Below are 12717 nucleotides of genomic sequence, written 5' to 3'. Positions count from 1 at the left end.
AGGTCTGGATTTCAGGCTGCAGAGCTGGGAGGTGGTGAGAGCAGACTGGGACCTCTGGACGAGTCCAGTTGACCTTGCCACCGAGTTCATTATTGGTCCCAGGGACAGTGAGCCAAGCAGGTGCCTGGGGAAGATTTTGGTGTTAGATACATCACTATTGATTTTGGGTAGTGGGAAGGTGAGTGTTCACTTTACCATTCTTGATACTTTTCCATGTTTTCGGAGTTTGATGAAACAGAGCTCATTCTGGCAGGAGAACAGAGAACGGTTCCGAGAGGATGCAACACACATCCTAGCAGGAAATTAGATGGGCACCCAGCGACAGAAGGGGACAGTGATGTGCTGACTGCAGCAGTGCCCCAGTGAGAAAGGACAGGGACACACGGAGGAAGCAGCCCTGGGATTGGGAGTGGGTGTCATTGCTGTTCCTGGAAGATCAGAGAGGCGAGTGATGCTCCACACAGGAAGGCAGAGGGCGGCGCCGGCGGAGGGCACCATTTCAAGTGTCTGGGAGTCATCTTCGTAGAGGTGCCCTGCCTGGCAGTTGAATTTTTTAATCCGGATCTTGGGAGAAAGATCTGGAGCACAGATGTGGATCTGAGCAGTGTTGGGCTGCGGAGGCCAGAGAGTGGTGAGATCACTACGGGAACGTGGGGAGATGGAAAGTGGGCAGGTGCAGGTGTGGCTCCCGGCTCCTGGCTCCTGCAGCCATCTGGGCAGTGAACCAGCAGATGCAAGATCTCTCTCTCTCCTCCTCTCCCCCTCTCCCCTCTCTCCCTCCCTGTCTCTCTCCCTCTCTCTCTCTGCCTCTGCCTCTCTGTAACTCTTAAAAAAAAAAAAAAAAAAAAACGGAGTTAGAGAAAGGAAGGAGGCTAGGAAATGCACAGACCACTGATGTCATGGAGGTCATCAGTTGTCCCAAAGGGATCAGTGAGGGAAATCTGAAAAAATCGTCTTTGACTGATTTGATTTTTCTCCTTTGTAGCAGAAAGGAGAAAAGCAGTGATGGTGAGTGAGAGGGGAAGTGAGGTCTCAGAGTTGAAGGATTTAATAATAAGAACAACAACAGCGAGAACGGCTACATTTCTCAGGGCTCATTACGTGCTGGGTACCGCACTAAACTGTTTACCAAGATTGCTGTATTTTATATTCACAGCAAGCCATCAAGTAAAAGTAATGTTTACTCTACTTCGCTTGAGAAAACAGAGACATAGAGAAGTTAAACACTATGCCTGTGATCACCTAAATGAGGTGGAGGAAGAAGGGGTCGCACTCAAACCCACTTTCCTCCAAAGCTCCTAACCATGCTGGAGGGGAGAGGGGAAGTGAGTGTGGGCCTGCTTCCAGCACACAAGGCTAGATGGCGAGGAGAGCTGGAAGGGCCAACTCTGGAGGAGGAGGGGGGGGAGGGGGAGGGGGAGGGGGAGGGGGAAGCTGTTGTCTGTCTCCCTTTGGGTTCTGCGATGGAATAACTCCAGGTACTCTTGGATCCTGATGGAGAAGAACTGTTAGAAAAGGAGAAGACAGAGATTGGGAGAGGGCTTATCCATAGCACAGGATTCCTGAGAAGGTGGCCTAGGATGGAACTGAGTCCAGTGTATCCCCCTCCCAGGACCACACAGATGTCCTTGGAAGTGGATGGGGAGGGAGTTCCCACTCACAACTCCTGTTTTCACTGCGAAACAGGAGGTGAGGGGTCACTCTGAGTCAAGAGGACAGTGATAAAGTGGAAGCTTTGATGGACATGCAGACTTTCATTTGCCTAAGTGGAGGATGGGACAGATTCCCAGGAATGCTTACTGCCTGGTGGAGGCTGGAAACCATGACTTTGTAATGAACCTGACCTGGGCCCAGAGCAGGAGAGAAAGGTGCAGTCGATGGATGCTACATGCTCAGAAAGATGCCCTGAGTTATGCAAAATTAGATGGATAAATAGATAAACATCAGATTTGCTCTGACCTGGTGGACTCCCCTGAAGTTAATTGATTTTAGAAGTTCTATGACACTGGCCGGTGCTTAGTCCTCATAAAAGGAGGAACAGAAAAATGAGTCCGTGCGTGTATGAATTCTACGGAAGTTTACAAACAGAAGCATTTGTTGATAAGTTTATGTTCTGTGTTGCTTTTGTTTGCTGCTTCAATTCTGTAGGTCTCAGAACTGAAGGAAGGAGGTTAACATAAAATAAAAAAAGGAGAAGGAGAGAAAGAGTGGGAGGATGGGGGGGAGGAGGAGGGGGGAGGGGCAGGAGGAGGAGGGGGAGGAGTGGGGGAGCGGGAGCGGGAGGAAGAGGAGGAGGAGGAGCAGGGGCAGGAGCAGGAGGAGTGGGGTTTAGAGAGAGACAAGGAGAAAGGATCCGGAGATGGCTTTGCAATCCTGGCACGCCAGTATTATTACGAGTTCCAGTGTTCCTGGGCTGCTGGCATTTCTTTATCTAGGTTTTCATTTTGTGGAAATCCTCCAGGGTCCCAGCTGGTTCACACGGTGGCTTTGTAGTTCATGGCGGTGACTGACAGCTTTGCAAACCAGGCTTGATGTCTAACACACAACTGCATCTCTCCCGCTAAGTGTCAGATCTGAACTTCGGCCCAGCTCTGCAGCTCCCCCAGTGTGGGGGTCTTCTCAGGGCCGCAGTCTAACTGAGTCTCTCTTCCTGCTCTCTTCTAACTTCAAGATGGCATTCTGTGCACCATTTTCTGAGCAGGAAAGGCTGGGACCCACTTGGAAATTCAGGTGCAGTGACTGGCCTTGATTTGAATGAACTGCACTTCTAAATCAGGGCCAGCTGGCTCTGAGGGTGGCCGGCTCCTCACAACTTCCTTCCCTGGCCATCTGTGGCTCTCAGGAGAGAACAGAGTCAAACTGCTGACCACAGAGGTTTTATCTTTGGAACATTTTTTAAAAATGATTTAATTTATTTGGAAGTCAAAGTGGGAGGGAGGGAGAGAGAGGGAGAGAGAGAGGGAGAGAAGGAGGGAGAGAGGGAGGGAGAGAGAGGGAGAGAGGGGGAGAGAGGGAGAGAGAGAGGGAGAGAAGGAGGGAGAGAGGGAGAGAGGGAGAGAGAGGGGGAGAGAGGGGGAGAGAGGGAGAGAGGGGGAGAGAGGGAGAGAGAGGGAGAGAGAGGGGGAGAGAGGGGGAGAGAGGGAGAGAGGGAGAGAGGGAGAGAGAGGGGGAGAGAGGGAGAGAGAGGGAGGGAGAGGGGGAGAGAGGGAGAGAGATACTTCTATCTGCTGGTTCACTCCCCAGATAACCACAATGGCCAGGCTGGGCCAGGCCAAAGCCAGGAGGCTGGGGCTCCTCTGGGTTCAGATCCAAGCACTTGGGCCATCATTTGCTGCCTTCCCAGGGGCATTAGCAAGGAGCTGGATCGAAAGTGGAGCAATTAGGTCTCAAACTGGCAGTGTCCGATATGGGCTGTTGGTGTCACAGGTGGTGTCTTAAACCGCTGTGCCGCAGCACTGGACCCTGGCACTCTCAGTGTGACACCTGATAGACCATCATGACCGATCACTCACCTTAAAGCAGAACCCTTTAGCTAAGTCGTGGAAGAGCCAAAAGATGGGCAAGACTTCCTGGGCAGATAGCCCTCGTTCTAGATGAATTCTTGTGAAAAAGCGCTAATGACGTGAGCTAAAATTCTGGGACACGTGACAGGCTCCAGGATATGGAAATTTTTCCTCTGACAAAACACGATTTATTCAATTCAGAACCCAGAACCCTCCTGATGCAGCAGACAGGAGGAGGCTCCCCGAGAGGCAGACCCGAGAAACTGGCAGAAGTAGAGTCTTTTCAGCACAGTTTTGGAGAAGAAAAACAGAACAGCAGCTGTCAGTCAGAAGCTGGAGACAAACCCCATCAAAAGGCCAGATTTGTGGGGCCGGCGCTGTGGCATAGCAGGGAAAGCTGCCGCCTGCAGTGCTGGCATCCCATATGGGCGCTGGTTCGAGCCCTAGCTGCTCCACTTCATATTCAGCTCTCTGCTGAGGCTTTGGAAAGCAGTCCTTGGGCCCCTGCACCCACGTTAGGGACCCGGAGGAAGCTCCTGGCTCCTGGCTTCAGATCAGCACAGCTCTAGCCGTTGTGGCCATCTGGGCAGTGAACTGCACATGGAAGACCTCTCTCTCTCTCTCTCTCTCTGCCTCTGCCTCTGCCTCTCTGTAACTCTGCCTTTCAAATAAATAAATAAATCTTAACAAAAAAAGGGCCAGATTTGTAATCCTGTCTATCTTGTCTAGCTTGCTCATGATAAAACAAACAAAAATAGCCATCAGAAATATGTGACTGATGACTTCTCCTTCCTGTTCTCAGGATAAACCACAACTCAGAAGGGCAGGATCACTGCTTTCTTGCTGTTCTTGTGATAAAGCTGGAAACTCCTGTGTCTTCCTGGAGAATTTGGGGAGCAGAAGGTAGGTCTTGGTTGACAGAGGTGGGGACCAGCGTGTGTCCGATACGTGTAAGAATATGTTACTAACCGTTATACAAAGAATGCGCTTCTCCTTCTCCTCTCCCCTGTCGCCTTTCCTCTCTCCCTCTCCCCTTTCTCCTGTCGCCTTTCCTCTCTCCCTCTCCCCTTTCTCCTGTCGCCTTTCCTCTCTCCCTCTCTCCCTCTCCCCTGTCGCCTTTCCTCTCTCCCTCTCCCCTCTCCCCTGTCGCCTTTCCTCTCTCCCTCTCCCCTCCCCTGTCGCCTTTCCTCTCTCCCTCTCCCCTTTCTCCTGCCCTGCCTTCCTTCTTTCGCCTTCTTTCAGTGAGTCTCCTATACTGGTGCTTCTCAAACTCTGATTTTTTTAAGAAAATCCCCAAACAGCTCTTGTGGTTTTAACGTCCAATCTGCTGTGAACTTCTGGGAAATGTCCTAGTTCTGTCAAATAACTGGAGATTTCTGAGTGTTGATCTGAGAGTTGATTTCTGCTCGTGGGGGGCTGGTGTTGGAAGGTGCATGGACCACATGCGTTTTCCTGCGTGGCTGGGCCAATCAGTCGTGCACTTACAGACTTGGTTATCCAGAGTCCCTGACCCATTAATAAACTCTAATAACCTGGTGCCCTGACTGACCTCGGTGCCACCGGGCACAGAGGACAGAGCCTGTTCTGTGGTGGGGTGGCTCCTGTGAAGAGCTCGTGGGGGAAGAGGTGGCATGAACTAAGTCTGGGGCTGAGTAGGAGCTTGCCAGAGACAGAACAGGAGGCAGGAGATCTATATGACTCTGTATCTTGTATTTTGCTATTTGTCAATGCATTACATGAGTAAAAAGCATTTTATTAAAATAGGATGTGAGGCTCCTAAACACACCCCAGGCATGCACATAAGGAAACATGACTGTGACCTTAGAGTGCTGTCTGATTTCCACAGATCCCCAAACCCTCAGAGACAGGGACCTCGAAGCGGTGTGAAGAACCACCCTTGTTTTCCCGGACACTGTTGTATAACCACACAGTCCAATTAGCTCGGAGCCAAGAGAGCCCTATGGGAGATTTCACGCAGAATCTAGAAGGAGAGCAGTGACACGCGGGCATTTCCCAATAGGTCTCAATTTCTTTTACTAAGTTTGAAAAGCCAGGGGGAAGTGTCCAATGAGGATAAAATCCTTGCCAAGGTGAATTTCAAGCTGGCTTGAAAAGGGTTGAGCCGTAACAGCTGAGTCCAAAATGGAGAACAGACAAGGTTATTACAATGATCAAATGGTGCCTTGGAGTGTCCGCCACAGCTGGGGCAGCTCTCCTGTGCTGTGAAGCCACGCAGTGGAGAGCAGAGGACCTGGGGCCTGTCTGGGGGTGGAATAAAGACACAGAAGACGTCAGGTTCCCGAGGGAAGTCATGCTTGTCCTGGGTGATGCAGGGATTTCTCTGATAGCCTGAGCAGAGCACGACAGTTTTAGCTACTGGGGGAGGTCTCAGTCCTGTTTACCAACAGAAACAAAAGTGAAAGCGGAAATCCTTGGCTTCTAAGGCCTGGAAACACAGTCTTCTCATCTTCATTCCCTCCACAGCTGCAAGTCCACCAGGAGCTGGTAGACTTCCTGACGGAGTGCTTCTTCAGGCGGGGAGACGAGAGGCTCTGGGCTCCGTCTTGAGAGGCTACTCTCAGTCTGACAGACCCAAGCCCATTACCCTTCCTCTTGGATATGTTCTTCCCCCCAAAAAAATTCTCGGAAACTTCAAGGTTTGAAAAGTGCCTACAAGTCAGTGAAAAGAATTCTGTCTTATCTCTTGCTTTCAGGCTCCTGGGATAGGAACGTTTCCACCATCTTGGACCATGTCTCCAAAAGCAGACTGCCATGTTTGTGGCTATTTAAAGCATGGTGGTTGAAAGCTTTGGCTTTTAGAGTGTTTTCGAGTCAGGATTCAGTTCTGACACTGCCTGTTCCAGCTGGTGTAAGTCACTGGTCGCTCTGCATGTCTGCCCTCCATCTGTAAAACAGGGTAATGTGGTGCTCATGAGAGTTCCCTGTCGAGGGGTGAATGAGATGCGCTAAGGGATCTCAGCACAGTGTCTGGTCCATGGTGCACAGGGCTTTCAGTTAATGCCTGATGCTACTCTCATGCTGCTCATCGTTATGCTCCTGGCCGACTCATATCCAAGGGACCTATTGCAAGTTCTGTCCTCTGCTGACACTGTTGCTGTGTGTAATAATTGGGTTATTTCCATGCTATTGCTTGCCCTACTCTTTCCCATCCATCAGGAAGCCAGTGTGTGGTGTTTCTTTTTTATTTTTATTTTTTAATTTGCTTGATTTGATGCCACAATGAGTTTATAGTACTAGCTGCAAGGGTAGATGTAGAAAATGAAACTTTAAAATGCCAGAAGAGAATTGACTTATTGAAGACCCACAAAGGGCATTACCTATCTCATCTCATTTAACTCTCTGCTGGTAGCTGTATTACACTGCTTTCACAGATGAGGAAGAAGGGCCTGAGAGGCTAAGAGGCTTGCCTAAGCTCACACAGCCAGTGTGAGTATTGGAGCCAGCCTTTTGTGTCCCTAAGATAATGTGTGTCTTCCTGCACAATGCCGCCTCCTTGTTTCTGATGAGCTTGAGAGCTTATTAGGCAAGAGACATTGTGCACAATGCAAAGCAGGATATAGACTAACAGAAAGTCACAACATCTACATTGGAAGGGCAGAAGCAGAACACACCAGCTGGGTTGCCTGCCTTGTCTATGTCCTAGTCCCTAAAGTTATGAGTCCACAACTGCTGCTGTGGGAAGAGTGGGAAACATGGCTGGGCCCAGTAGCCACAGCCATTTAGATCAGTGCTGGACACCTGACCCAGCTAAGGAGACTATGCTTCTCCCTATTGTTTTAGGACGTAGACATTAGAGTTGGTTGGAGCTGGATGTTTGAATTGGGAGATTGCATAGAGCCAGGAGTGGTTCACTACTGTCCCATTGTTGTCTAAGTGAATGACCACAAAGTTAGCAAGCACCACCCATTTACTAGGCAACAGTTCTGTACGTCAGGCTCCACATGGTTGGATTTTCTGTTTAGGGTCTTAACAGGTTGAGATCAAAGTGTTGGAGGGCAAGTCTCTTTCGGGTTTTGGCTGAATCCAGGTTTTCATGGCTGCAGTGGCAGAAGGGCTGACAGTCTCATTTCCTTGCTGGCTGTTGATGGCGGGGTGGGGGTGGGGGCTGCTGTGCTTAGCTCTAAGACGACACTGACAAGTCTTCCAGAGTCAGCAATGGAGAATCTCCCTCCTGTTGAGTCACTCTCATGCTTCCTATCTTTTGCTAAGAGCTCAGACTCTTTCAAAGTTTGCCTGACTGGGTCTGGCTCACTAGAAAAATCTTCCCTTAACGCCACCTGTGCTGCGCTACTTACCTAACGATGAGAGTGAAATCCGTGGTATTCACAGTCCTGGGGACTCTGCAAGGCAGGTGCACCAGGGGTGGGGAGTCTTGGGGGTCAGCTTAGAATTTGGCCTAATATAGAAGGGATTGTCACTGGGTGGGAGTACATGCAAGTAGAGTGTAGGTATCTAGAGAGGAGGAGGGAGGGATAAAGAGAAAGAAGAGAGAAAAAAAGGGGAGGGAAGGGGAAAATGAGGGGAAGAAAGGAAGATGGAGGTGTAGAAAGGGAGGGGAGAGAAGAAGAATGAGAAAGAGGAGGGAAGGGTTAGAGAGGAGGGAAGAGAAGTGGAGGAGAGCAAAGGGGAGAGCAGAGGAGAGCTCTGAAGCAGCAAAGGCCGTGAAGGAAGTGAGCTCCAAGTTGGACAGCCCGGCAGTGGACCCCACGTGCAGGTGGTGAGAGAGCTTAGCTGCCATTGCTTCCTTATAAATTTCCCATTTGCAGCCAGGCTCTGGTAAGTTCAACTTGCAGCCCCTGGACTCCATGGAAGAGAATAAACTTGTGTTGCGCCAGTGGTGAAGTCTCCTTTGTGCTTAGGCTGGCTTGAATGGGTTTCTGCAATGGAGTGGATATGATTTCCCATTCATAAACTCAGATGCATAAGAAATTCAATTTCCTTTGTCTGTAAATCAAACTAATTTCTCTTTTGAGCCTCTTTCCACTTGGGTGGTAGAAACCATCTCAGTAGCTGCAGAGACATCCTGCTTTCTCTGGCACTGCAGTGTGCTGGGGGTGGTACTTACTGCAGCAGAGCCTGTTGGTGCTCTGCCACCTCCCCTGGGCTTTGCCATAACAGCCCACAGCCACAGACTTCCACTGCCGGCACCTGCGCCTCCCTGACGGTGCTCTCGCCTGGTGGCTGGGGCTTCTCTCTGCGCTCCCCACCCTGCCGCAGACCGCAAGCCTGGGGCATCAGTGTTTCCTGGAAGCATCTGCCGACCAGTAGCTGATGGGAATTGATGTAGACTCCTACGTGCTTCCTCATCGTCCAGTGGGGAAATTCGGAAGCACATGTTCCCGTGGGCTTCTAGAGTTCCTCCTGGGTTAAGTGTGTTACCCCCACAGCTAACCCTTCACTAGCCACCTTCCCTCCCCTGTCTCACCTAACCTCTTCTCGGGTTTGTCCCAAGTCGTGCTCTCCCAGGACTTACTTCTGGGGGAGCCTACCCCCAGAGGCTTTTGTGGAACCAAGTTTTGGGTGTGTGTACGGAAGCAAGAGTGTTTGATGTCGTCTGTCTCCAGAAGTACAGACGAGCTGCCCATTTCCCTGTTGTTTCCTTGGTCAGCAGTCCCATGGATTGTCTCAGATATTTGCTCCAACCCACACTGTCTTTTTGCTATTTCTGGCTGCTCAAGTCTCTAACTTCAAGGCTACACTGCACAGCTGGATCAATGAGAGTCCAGGAAGGAAACAGATGATACGAATTTAAAAAATGTGGGCCGAGTATTTTAAAGCAAGAGGATTTCACACTGTTGGCTAGGGTTGTGGGGGAGTGTTTCTACTTTAAGCCAAAGGGTGAAGAAAAGGAGTGCTCAGAGGAATCTGAAAAGACAAGTATGAGTTTCCCCAGAAGGAGCTGTGGACTGCGGTCATGGGATGCAGCCAAACTTCCAACAGTGTGCAAGCCTAGGGAGTGTGTACTCAAACATCACTGTCCTCATTGGCCGGCCACGGGCCCCACCTGGAGAACCCAGCTAGAAGAATAGGGCTTGGGAGTCAGTTTGGCATTGTCCACACATGTTAGCCTTCTTTTTCTTTTTTTTTTTTTTTTTTTTTTTGGATGAGCAGAGTAGACAGTGAGAGAGAGAGACAGAAAGGTCTTCCTTTTACCATTGGTTCACCCTCCAATGGCTGCTGCGGCTGGCGCACCGCGCTGATCCGAAGCCAGGAGCCAGGTGCTTCTCCTGGTCTCCCATGTGGGTGCAGGGCCCAAGGACTTGGGCCATCCTCCACTGCACTTCCGGGCCATAGCAAAGAGCTGGCCTGGAAGAGGAGCAACCGGGACAGAATCCGGTGCCCCGACTGGGACTAGAACCCAGGGTGCTGGCGCCGCAGGCGGAGGATCAGCCTATTGAGCTGCAGCCCTGGCCAACACATGTTATCCTTCTAAGAAGAAAGGAGGGTAAAGAAAGGTTGGAGTCAATCTGGAGAGACGAGTGGGAGGTAGCCCGTGTTTCCTCTGGGAGCACACTGCTCTATTTGGGAATCATACACAGGGCACAAATTCCATGTGAACTCTCATTTGTAGAGACATCTGATCATAGGGGGCTTGTGTACATGCATGTGAGTATGTGTACATTTACTGGCTTGGTGGGTATATTAGTTTCTTATGGGCACAACAATAAGCTACCACCAACTCAGTGGCCTAAAACAACGCAAGTTTATTCTCTCACAGTTCTGGAAGACGGAAGTCCAAAATTAGTGTCATGGGGCTGAAGTCAAAGTGCCTGCAGCTGGTTCCTTAGGAAAGCTCCAAAGGAGAACACTTCTTTCCTTTTCGAGCTTCTAGGAGCCACCTGCACTCCTTGATTTTTCTGGCTCCTTCAACTTGAAAGTGCTTTGCTTTGATCAAGATGTTGCTTTCTCTTCTCTGGAGTTGATTTCTCTCTACCTCTCTCTCATAAGGACCTGTGATTACATGTAGGGGCCACTGGAAAATTCAGGATAGTCACCTCATCTCAAGACCATTGGCTTAACTACATCTGCAAGTCCCTTTTGCCATGAAAGTTAACATTCACAGGCTCCAAGGATTGCGGTTTCCATATTGATATCTTTCAGGTGTGGATGCTTTAGCTTAAATTTCACAGCCTTTCATTGACTAGCATTGTGTATCTTAGCCTCTCTGGGTCTCTGTTTCACCATTTGTTAAATGAGGATAATGATAACACAGTTGACATCAACAAGATAGCTGACTTTTGAGGTGCCTGACACACTTCCCTTTGCAAAAAAGACCAAACAAAAGAAAAAAAAATCAACAACTATTCTACTGGAATGTTTTAAGACGGAGAACCAGAGTGTAGTGAGGCTGTAACAGAGACTTTGTGGAGCACTGAAACAGAGGGTGACTCCATTAAGAAGGGAACTAAATATACCGCATCTACTGCCCCCATTTCATTGCTTGATATCAGGAAGACTTAACACAAACACAATGGAGAAAGGGTAGGCACAAAATCCCCAGCAGTCTCCACCAAAACTGCAGACACCTAGGGTGTTTGTGACTGGGGAAGCCATTAACTCACAGCCTGTGAGCCCAGTCTGGGGAGCTGCTTGGGAACCCAAACCAATGAACTGCCCCTGCAGAGAGTAGCTCACGTTGTGTTCCCCTCCACGAAGCTCACTGCTGCACATTGCATCTTGAGACCTTCCCTGGCAGCCAGGAAGCCGTGGGCAGCTTGCCTAAAGAATCTTGTGTGTCAGGCTCCATAAAGCAGCCATGCGGCCTAGCCCATCTACAGCTCAAGAAGCAGTCAGGTAGTCCGTCCTGAGTAGCTCAACTCTCAGAGTTCCCAGGGAACAGATGAATAGCTGTGCTCAGGGGGATTTGAGTGGCCCAGCCTGCCAAGGCCCCTGGGAAGCAGATGGCCAGCCCACCCTGCGCAATTTGGCCTTGTAGGCAGTCCTCAGGCACTGATGTACAGGTGCTTCACTCAGCTTCCGTGTTACAGCCCATCCACTCTGCAGCTCCCCGACATGTATTAAGAACTCTGTTCTCAGTACTGCACACACGTCAGTACTTCCTGGGTCCATCTAAGCAGCCCCACCCCTGTACTACCTGTGGAAACTGACAAATAGTCCACACCCACAGCCAGGTGCACTATGCTTGGAAATGTCCGTGGCTCCACATCAATTAAAAAAAAAAAAAAAAAGCTATATCCCAACTGGTGGAGAAATTCTGCAAGCCTACTTTAGCCTCGGCCACTGAAAAGCCACAGATATCATCAACTTGGGTTGCAGCTGCAGAAACTACATGGAGCCTACACATTTGCACCCATCTGGTCCCAAAGTACATGTTATCTTTCTGAATGGACGTCGTCAGACACATCTCCAAGAAAAAAAATCTTGTACTACAACACCATCCTGCAAAATTAGTAGAGGCAACTGACTCACCAGGTATGTCCACATCGATGTAGGGACACAGAAGTATGAAAGACAAGGTAACATGATGCCTCTAAAGGAACTTAGTAACGATAGCAACAGATTTCAAAGAAAAGGAAATTGACAGATAAACGAATAGAAGGCAAAATAATGCTTTCAAGAAAGCTCAGTGAGATACAATAAAATAAAATTCAGTGAAATTAGGAAAGCAATTCATAATCTGAGAAATTCAGCAAAGAGAGAGAAAAAAAATAAAACAACAGCAGCAACAAGAGAACCTCGGGGCTAAAGGGCTCAATAAATAAAATAAAAATGTAGCTGAGAGCCTGAAGGACAGATCAATCAGATGAGAGATTTCTGAACTTGAAGGCAGGTGCTTTTGAAATAACAAGTCAGACAGAAATAAAAATGAATAAAGTGTGCAAGAGTTTTGGGACACCATTAGGAAAGCAAACGTTTGCATTATGGGTGCTCCACAGGATAAGAGAAGGCAAAAGGCATAGAAAACTCTGTTCCACATAATAACCAAAAACATCTCAACAGCCGACAGAAAAATCCTAAAAAAGCAAGAGAAACTCATCAAGACGTATATAAGAGAATTGTCATGAGAGCAACGGCAGATTTCTCGGTAGAAACTTTATAAATGGGGAGAAAAAGGAGATAATCTATTCAAGTGTCCTGAAAATAAAAATTTTAAAAAGCGCTCACCAAAAATACTAGATCTAGAAAAGCTATACTTCATAAAGAGAAGAAGCAGTAAAGTGTTTCTCAGAGA

At 49.1% G+C, this 12717-nt stretch overlaps 1 long non-coding RNA gene across 2 annotated transcripts in view; it reads left to right on the top strand.

The window, feature by feature from the left end:
- The window catches only part of LOC138849406 (uncharacterized), a 305173-nt gene that overhangs the window by 176558 nt on the left and 115898 nt on the right, over nt 1-12717 (top strand). The window contains exons 5-6 of one of the 2 annotated variants that reach the window (XR_016232915.1): nt 4306-4406; nt 6218-11714. This is a non-coding gene — a long non-coding RNA (uncharacterized LOC138849406). Of the gene's footprint in view, nt 1-4305; nt 4407-6217; nt 11715-12717 lie in introns of those variants that run through there. The other variant, XR_016232907.1, reaches the window with a different exon arrangement.

The sequence above is a fragment of the Oryctolagus cuniculus genome, chromosome 4 (genome assembly GCF_051225735.1).
Source record: "Oryctolagus cuniculus isolate XC-2025 breed Fujian yellow rabbit chromosome 4, ASM5122573v1, whole genome shotgun sequence".
Classification (NCBI taxonomy): Eukaryota; Metazoa; Chordata; class Mammalia; order Lagomorpha; family Leporidae; genus Oryctolagus; species Oryctolagus cuniculus.
Note: the sequence above shows the minus strand (reverse complement) of the source record. Positions and strands in the feature narration are given on the sequence as shown.